Source organism: Pangasianodon hypophthalmus, chromosome 2 (assembly GCF_027358585.1).
Source record: "Pangasianodon hypophthalmus isolate fPanHyp1 chromosome 2, fPanHyp1.pri, whole genome shotgun sequence".
Lineage (NCBI taxonomy): Eukaryota > Metazoa > Chordata > Actinopteri > Siluriformes > Pangasiidae > Pangasianodon > Pangasianodon hypophthalmus.
The window spans coordinates 33,355,238-33,365,274 of NC_069711.1; the positions used below are offsets into that span (position 1 = coordinate 33,355,238).

Genomic DNA, 10,037 nt, shown 5'->3' on the forward strand with positions numbered 1-10,037 from the left:
GCGACCTGACGGCAGCTCAAAACCATTCACTCAAAACCCGACTACAGTTCAGCAAACTTCTGTCCAAAAGCAATATTCCTAATCACAGCATCTGTTACCATGGCAACTATCACATCCGGCTCCACCATTGATCCAGGAGCCGCCGCTTCACCTCCAATCCGCTCCGGATCCAGCACAGACTTTACATTTATCTCATTCACCTGAACACTAACACACCTGTTTCCTGTTTCACACGCATTATCTCAGTGTACTTAATCAGGTCTTTATTTTCTACTAGTTCTTTGGTTTGTTTGCTTTTCGGTTTAGTTGCACACTAAACACAATTAAATGACCCAAAGTGCATTATTTTGAAATATTTTTTAAACTAATTGGTCAGAAATATGGCGACAGAAGAAGGTCCTCCATGTGGTTCGAGTCGCTGTGTGTAGTGCACTCGATGATGAAGAAGTCTTGTTAGAACAAATTCTTTGTGCTCTATTATTGGATATTTTTTTGTTAGTCACTAGCTAGCGTGAGTTATCTAGCATGACTACTGGGTAAAGATACAAATACCACAACTACTTGTTATGACAACTTGTTAAATAAGATCTATGTTTTCTGGTTTTCTGTTATTGGGGATGTTTAATGAAAACAATGTTTTATTCAGAACATGAACTAAGATTGATGTCTGGGATTTCTTTATGCATTTGTATGCATTTAATTTTGGCCTTTAAAAGTCAAATGGCGCAATTTAATCTGCGTGATCAGCAGCGTCTGCTTGTTAAAAAGGTGTTTTAATGGTCCAGGTTTGTAAGCTATACATGAGCCACTGGTTATAGTGTCATTGTGTGTTTTATAAAATAACTAACATTTACAGTATTAACTCTAATACTAAAACTCGATGATCATTACATGAATGAATGATCACACATCTGTCTCATTTCTCAAAATGGCTGAAGTTTACATAAGACCTGTGTCCAGATGTGGAAGTGTAGCGTTGGTGGCTCAGAGCCAGATTGTGTTTGGGTTCCCATGGCAACAAGAAGCCGCTTTGCCAATTCTGAAAAAAAAAAACAAAGCATGATCATGTGATTTTCCCTGGCCTTGTTTCCCACCATGGCAACCAGCTATGTGTTCAGACTGCAGGCTTTGAAGCCTGGACTGGACCACCTTTGTAGGTTTTTATTCAGTGTGTGTTCAAAGCAGAGGAAGGTAAGAGGAGAAAAGCGAGAGAGAGAGCGAGAGAGAGAGAGATTTTTTATAACACTCTGTACTTTTAGAATTGCACACGAGTAACAGTGTGAGAGCATTTTAAATTATGATGAATAAAAACGTGTTAATTTGTTATACGCAGAGACAATTTTTACATTTCGGAGCTGTTAGTAATGCACGTGGTACGGAGTAAAACACTGCGTCTCGGGCTGTTCTAGGAAAATAATCAACGACGATGTAGTGTGATGAAGCTAAGGTAGTGTTACCACCCTGGAGTTGATTATTTTCCTATAACAGCACATCCTGACCTGCTTTATTTCTCTTATACCACAACGATTGAGCAATGATTAAACGTTTTTATTTATTAAAGAACATTGTACTTTTTATCCATTTATAGTTACATTTAATGCAACTTAGATTATAGCAGCTATAAACAGTTGTTCTCTCACCAGCCTCTTTTTTTTCTGTCTTACGCAAAGCGTAAACTGCTCTGTCCTCCTGAAAATTTCACAAAAACTTTACAGTTTACAAATTTACAGTTTTACCTCTGACTGTATCAAAGCACTGACACTGGAGACTCCTTCCATGAAAACTTCACTCTATCACTGATTCCATGTTTTTACATCCGTTTATGTGGAGTGTCTCCCTGTACACGTCCCTGTGAATGAGCTGTTGCTATAGAAACGATAACGTATTAGAATGAGTGCATTAATATAAACCTGTGATTTGCAGCTGCTCTACTATCAGAGCTGGAGTTTTCTTTATTCATGATGAATTAAGACAAAGGTAACTGACATAACCTTTAGATGTTTAATATTACATTACATTTATCATTGTTTTCTTTAATTAAAAAAAAAAACACCTACACAAAATGCGACGCAGGTCACAGGTCACAGCTTTTCTCTGAGAGACACTCATCTAACATTGGTTTTTTTTACAGAGCTCACACTCGAGTTCTAATGACTGACTGAAGAGGATGACCTCTGACCTTTTACATCGGCCAAGTGGTGACCCCGTGCTGCCAATTTCCCTGATGCTAATCACAGATTCCCAGCAAAATCCCAGCAGCGTTTAACCGTGCAGTTTAAAAAGAAATGTTTACTTAACCTCTTGTGTAAAAAGAAAGAAATGTAAAAAAGAAACTCATTCCTTAATCAGTCCATCCATCCATCCATCCATCCATCAACTGATCCAGAAACCCATCAGCTAATTCATACAATCATCAACTAGTCCATCCTTTAATCAGTCCATCAACGAATCCATCAATCTATCAACTCGTTCATCCATCTATCTATCCATCTATTGACCTGGCCATTAATCATTTCATCCACTCATCCATCCATTCATCTATCCTTTGACCCAACCATTATTCCTTTCTTCCATCCATCCATCTATGCATCCATCCATGAAAAAAAAATCATCCATCCATCCATCCATCTATCCATCCAACAAGTCAAAATTTCATGAGAAAGTATAAAACACAAGTGAAATTTCCCGATATTCCAGTCATGGATGAAGGACGGAGGTATGAGTCCACTAGGTGAGGAATGATGACTAGTTTGTGAGGTAGTTGTGGGTTTCTAGGTCAGTGTGTATGAAATGTGGAACCTCCAGTTCTGCTGGGATTTTGGGTTTTGCTTTAATGACTGTATCTTTAATATTACAATAATAATAATGTTCCACTAATATCTAATGACTTGGAGTTTTGTCAGTACTTTGTAGTTCACCCTTTTTTTGTACTGTACATTCACAGGGCTCACAGGCTGTGTGTGTGTGTGTGTGTGTGTGTGTGTGTGTGTGTGTGTGTGTCACTAGTGCCCTCTGCTGTCTATCCATTTCACAGACTCATGTATAATACAATAAATTATTCAGACATGCCACACTCCAACTTATTCACATGAGCTCACAGTAAAAATCTACACACACACACACACACACACACACACACTGCATGCATTTACTATCATAATTAACCTGCTTAAATATCACACCCTTTATGTATCTCACATTGAACTAGAAGTTTATTGTGGTTGTATTCAAGCCTTCAAACTTTTCTTGGAACAAAAAAAGACACATTGGCTGATTTAATGGTGAAATCAAAGTGGACAAAAGTCGAGAAATACTAATAAAACGATATATTTTATATTTTATGGACCAGACTGAGACAGAAATGGACATCCATGAACAGCTCGGTTAGTCAGTGCTCACTGAGAAGCGCATGATGATTAAAGAGTGAATTTAAAGAAATTATTTAGGGATCATAAGATAAATAAAACTTCCTTATTCACAGTACAGCATAAAATCATAACTGTCCAGCACGTTAATATATTTAATAAAACTCTGTATGAAAATCTGTCCATTTCAGTAATAGCACTTGGATGGAATTGGTCATTGTCATTTTTCTTACTCATTTTTTCTTTCTTTCTTTCTTTCTTTAAAAAAAAATACATTTTCTATTTTTAATTTGATTTTATTGTATTTTTTGTTTTATGTACTTTTTTATTTTATGCTATATTTTATTATATTTTTTATTTCTGTTTTCTATCAATAAACTCTATATCTATCTATCTATCTATCTATCTTGAGTTCCATTATTGTTTAAGCATATTAATTTATTAATCTAATTGCTTAATTGTTTTAATTATTTACATAGTTTATTGTTTTAGTTTATTTTAACTGTTTTTTATTTCATTTTAAAAATATTACCTTGCGTTAATTTCTATTTTTAGTTGCACTCTAAACAGATCATTGTGTCTGTTTCACTTTTTCCACTCAGATTTATCATAAGGGTTCACTACATGACCACGAGATGGCAGTGTTTAACACTAAAGTATCCATTAACTATATATATATATATATATATATATACATACACTATATTACCAAAAGTATTCGGTCACCTGCCTTGACTCACATATGAACTTAAGTGCCATCCCATTCCTAACCCATAGGGTTCAATATGATGTCGGTCCACCTTTTGCAGCTTCAACTCTTCTTGGAAGGCTGTCCACAAGGTTGAGGAGTGTGTTTATAGGAATTTTTGACCATTCTTCCAAAAGCGCATTGGTGAGGTCACACACTGATGTTGGTCGAGAAGGCCTGGCTCTCAGTCTCCGCTCTAATTCATCCCGAAGGTGTTCTATCGGGTTCAGGTCAGGACTCTGTGCAGGCCAGTCAAGTTCCTCCACACCAGACTCTGTCATCCATGTCTTTATGGACCTTGCTTTGTGCACTGGTTCACAGTCATGTTGGAAGAGGAAGTGGCCCGCTCCAAACTGTTCCCACAAGGTTGGGAGCATGGAGTTGTCCAAAATGTTTTGGTATCCTGAAGCATTCAAAGTTCCTTTCACTGGAACTAAGGGGCCAAGCCCAACTCCTGAAAAACAACCCCACACCATAATTCCTCCTCCACCAAATTTCACACTCGGCACAATGCAGTCCGAAATGTACCGTTCTCCTGGCAACCTCCAAACCCAGACTCGTCCATCAGATTGCCAGATGGAAAAGCGTGATTCATCACTCCAGAGAACGCGTCTCCACTGCTCTAGAGTCCAGCTTTACACCACTGCATCCGACGCTTTGCATTGCACTTGGTGATGTGTGGCTTGGATGCAGCTGCTCAGCCATGGAAACCCATTCCATGAAGCTCTCTGCGTACTGTACTTGGGCTAATCTGAAGGTCACATGAAGTTTGGAGCTCTGTAGCAATTGACTGTGAAGAAAGTCGACGACCTCTTTGCACTATGCGCTTCAGCATCCGCTGACCCCTCTCCGTCAGTTTACGTGGCCTACCACTTCGTGGCTGAGTTGCTGTTGTTCCCAAACTCTTCCATTTTGTTATGATAAAGCTGACAGTTGACTGTGGAATATTTAGGAGCGAGGAAATTTCACGACTGGATTCGTGGCACATCCTATGACAGTTCCACGCTGGAATTCACTGAGCTCCTGAGAGCGGCCCATTCTTTCACAAATGTTTGTAAAAACAGTCTGCATGCCTAAGTGCTTGATTTTATACACCTGTGGCCAGGCCAAGTGATTAGGACACCTGATTCTGATCATTTGGATGGGTGACCGAATACTTTTGGTAATATAGTGTATATATATATATATATATGCAGCAGTCAAAAGTTTGGACACACCTTCTCCTTCAGTGGTTTTTCTTTCTTTTTATTATTCTCAACATTGTACATTAATACTGAAGACATCCAAACTATGAAAGAACATGTATGGAATTATGTAGTAAACAAAAACGTGTTAAATAACCCAGAATATGTTTTATATTTTAGATTGTCCAAAGTAGCTACATTTAGCTTTGATGACAGCTTGGCACACTCATGGCATTGTCTCATCAGATTCACGAGATAGTCACCTGGAATGGTTTTCAGTTCACAGCTGTGCCTTGTCAAGAGTTCATTTGTGACGTTTGCCTTCTTAAAGTGCTTTAGACCATCAGTTGTCTTGTGCAGAGGAAGGGTGGGTACAGAGTCAATAGCCCTGTTAGTGCTACTACAACTACTGTACACATCCATATTATGGCAAGAAACACTCAGTTAAGCAAAGAGAAAAGACAGTCCATCATTACTTTAAGAAATCCGAAAAATCTCAAGAACTCTGAATGTATCCCCAAGTGCAGTCGCCAAAACCACCGAACGCTATGATGAACCTGGCTCTCATGAGGACCGTCCCAGGAAAGGAAGACCAAGAGCTACCTCTGCTGCACAGGATAAGTTTATTAGAATTACCAGCCTCAGAAACCGCCGATTTACAGCACCTCAGATTACAGCCCACAGAAACGCTTCTCGGAGTTCAAGTGGCAGAAATATTTCAACATCCACTGTTCAGAGGAGACTGCGTGAGTCAGGCCTTCATGGTCGAATTGCAGCAAAGAAACCATTACTTCAGAAGAACAACAAGCAGAAGAGACTTGCTTGGGCCAAGAAACACAAGGAATGGACATTAGATCAGTGGAAAACTGTCCTTTGGTCTGATGAGTCCAAATTTGAGATTTTTGGTTCTAACCACCGTGTCTTTGTTAGACGTAGAGAGGGTGAACGGACGGTTCCTGAATGTGTGGTTCCCACTGTGAAGCATGGTGGAGGAGGTGTGATGGTGTGGGGGTGCTTTGCTGGTGACACTGTTGGTGACTTACAGAGGCATGCCATCCCATCTGGTTTGCACTTCACTGGGGCCATCATTTGTTTTCCAACAGGACAATGACCCTGTGAGGAAGTGACCTAGCCCTATTGGCGCACACACACACACACACATACACAAACACACACCTCATCGTACCTCATTCTTCCTCCGTAAATCCCTGCTGAGGCGATGTGGGTGCACACGCACGCTATTAGCATACTGGACTTTCATACACACAAACATATCCACTCCGTTTCATCCCCTGACATTAATTCACGCTGCGCATGACAACACAAACACACATACATATATTTGAGTTAATGGTTTACGGTGTTTTGCTTACTTTTTCTTTGTTTCATGTTTTAAATACACACCGGTGGTTTGTGCTTGTTATTGTCTGTGTAGTGGGTTCTTCGTGTGGCGTTTCCCCCATAGGCCGGCCAAACCTGGGCGCCACCCGGTGGCCTGGCTTTATACTGCCAGAATTGGCGCGAAGCAACCGGAAATAGACTAGTCCACTGTGTGTCCCATGGGGCAATCGTGAAATGTTTTTATATTTACGTTATGTCTGTATTTGCTATTATGGTGTATAATGTTTTATTTCATAGTGTAAAGATATATATTATGTAGTAGATGATATCTTAAATGTATGATATGTGTACATTATTGTAAAATATGTGCCTATTTGCCCTGCACCTTCCTTGCTAGTTGGTTTAATCCAAAGAGGGGCAGGGCTTAGAGTTTAAAAGAGAGCCCCAAACCACTGTGGGTGTTGGCTGATTGGTAGGTTGGTTGTTGTTTTTGAGTGAGCGTGCAACTGTGGTGCCATGAGCAATATTTGTTAGAGTTTAAATTACTGTATATAGAGCTAAAGTGTTTGTTTGTTTGTTTATTTGTTTGTAACTTTGTATATAGCTTTGGGGTTTTTTTTCCCCCCCGTACTGGATCACCTCTTGAGCACTGTAAATAAATCATCACCTTGCACTATAACATCTCGGCGAGTATTGCCATCATCCTGGGGGTATTCTGGAGTCTGTGAAACCACTGCCTCACAGACCCCAAACACACCTCAAGGTTGGTTATGTAAGAGCTATTTGTCCAAGAAGGAGAGTGATGGAGTGCTGCATCAGATGAGCTGGCCTCCACAATCACCTGATCTAAATCCAGTTGAGATGGTTTGGGATGAGTTGGACCGGAGAGTGAAGGAAAAGCAGCCAACAAGTACTCAACACCTCTGGGAACTCCTTCAAGATTGTTGGAAAACCATTTCAGGTGACTACCTCATGAGGCTGACTGAGAGAATGCCAAGAGTGTGCAAAGCTCATCAAAGCAAAAGATGGAAAAGAATTGAAAATATAAAACATATTCTGGGTTATTTAACTCGTTTTTGTTTACTACATAAATCCTTACGTGTTCTTTCATAGTTTGGATGTCTTCAGTATTAATATACAATGTTGAAAACAATAAAAATAAAGAAAAACCATTGAATAAGAAGGTGTGTCCAAACTGAAACGTGACATATAAATCAATACTTGTTCACTTTTTTATTCAGTTTGGTCTTTTTTTTTTTTTTTGCAGCATTATGAAGATTGATAATGTTCTTCAAACATTAAAACAAACAAACAAACAAACAAACCTGTGTGTGTTATATATGCAGTCAGATCAATCTGATAAAATACAGCACCATAAAGGCTACACCCACTATTGCACAGAACTGCGAACGATACCCAAAGTGAAATATTAAGAGAGTCACTGATGTTCCTGTACGCATAAAGCGCATAAAGAAGAAAGAGAGAGAGAGAGAGAGGGATGGAGTGTGTGTGTGTTTGTAACAGTCAGTACAATAGTAAGTATTTACATAATGCCTCAGTGCAAGCACATATAAAAATGAAATAAATATATATAGCTCCATCATCACCCTCTTGACTTTACACTGCATTTTCCCAAATCACACATTTTGGAGAATTCCATTTGGCATGGAATAACATGTCCGCTGTTACTGAAGCATCTAAAGGCATCTTGTGCATGTGGAGATCTTGGAACAGTTAACAAACCTGTACCCACTGTGAACTAGTTTACCAAACTAGAACAGAAAATGAGAAATAAACAGATATTTAAGGCATATTTTATCCTCTGTAAGTCTTTACAAGTGAAAACGTTACAAGTTCTCTCTACGCAGAGGTTATGACTGTGTCTGTATACAACATCCATCATCATCATCATCATCATCATCATCATCGGACGTCTTAAATCCTTCTCAGTCCAATGATCTTTCACGTTTCTGTGAGTTAAACAGTTCCTGAGATGTAAAAGCCACGGAAACGGCACGCAAATTGCTTCCGTAAGCTTCTAATTTACACTTTCCAACCAATCAGCTGATCTCCTGATTATTCTGAATGTTTCTTTGAGTTTCTTTGCAACTTTTTTTACATACTGGAATCCAAAATGAGCGACAAAAGCGCTGTTAATGAAACCAGCAAATTTATCCATTTGCGTTCTGAAGCACAGGCGTGGTTTGGTCTGGGGCCATTTATCCGCGGAGATCTCTGATTAGCACAGTCTGCAAAAAAAGACAAAAATTTACTTTATAGAAAGTGTTACAAAGACTACAGAGTCACTGTGGAACTGGAGATTTTTTTAATACAAATGCTTTTGCGTACACACGTGATAATTAACTAGAGGACAAATTAATTAGAGTTTCCTCGGAGTGTGTTACGCTGCCCTGTGACTCAGCATCAGCATGAGCTAACAAAGTCAGTTCTGATTTCAGGTTGTCTTGAACTAATCCTACACTGTGAAGTCCTGATTTGAACTTTAGTGGAGGACGTTTGAGGATATCGGATCACCAGACATAAGTACAAAACACATTAACAAACAACCTCAGACAAACACAGCAGCAAAATCAGAAACACATCAACATTAACACAGAAAGGCGCGATCCCTATCGATCATCACGTTGACGATCATGGCTACTATGCGCATCAGTCTGAGAGACGCTGGAGGAAACTCCTCCTCACTGTAATAACATAAATAACTTCATCATTTTCATTAGTATAACTAGATAACAGAGTGAAAACGAGTGATGCTTTTTACTTGTGAGAATACGCCGTGTCCAATCAGCGAAGAGCATGTGATGTTAGGACCGCCCCTTTCCTTTCTAAGCTCATGTTTGTGTGTTTCTGGATTTGATGTTGTGTTTTTGGTTCCTGTGAAACCCACCTGTGATGTTTACGGAGATCATTTTGCTGTTGTGGCCTATGCTGGTCTGCGCTTTGCAGAAATACAGGCCGTTATCGCTCTGCTGTAAGCCTTCAATTGTTAGTGCTAAATCTTGATTACGTTCATATTTGCAGTGGATTCTATTAGACTCTCTCTTCTCGGTCTCGCTGATATTACAGAGAACTTTTGTAGAATTTTCTGCCAGATTCAGGACCCAGGAAAATTCCAACACAACCTTGCTCTCTGAAGAGAGGCGGCACAGCAGAGTGACGTTCTCACCACACTTTTTTCCCCCTGAATGTTCAACGGTCATGTTCACCTTATTTGCAACTGTGAAGAAACATTCGGCATGTGAGGGCAGAAAAAACAACATCTAGCTCCTTTTTGAGAACTTTAAGGCAAAAATGTACAATCCAGCACTCATGGACTTCTGGGAAGTTTTTCTAACTTTAGCATGCCCTAGTCAACCTCCATGCTAACTAGCTGCTACC

The 10,037-nt window shown here is 39.5% G+C and overlaps 1 long non-coding RNA gene across 2 annotated transcripts in view; it reads left to right on the forward strand.

The window, feature by feature from the left end:
- The window catches only part of LOC128317083 (uncharacterized), a 23,254-nt gene extending 19,653 nt beyond the window's left edge, over positions 1-3,601 (forward strand). Inside the window, exon 4 of one of the 2 annotated variants that reach the window (XR_008300568.1) lies at positions 2,132-3,601. This is a non-coding gene — a long non-coding RNA (uncharacterized LOC128317083). The remainder of the gene's footprint in view (positions 1-2,131) is intronic. The other variant, XR_008300567.1, reaches the window with a different exon arrangement.
- Positions 3,602-10,037: the final 6,436 nt, after the last annotated feature.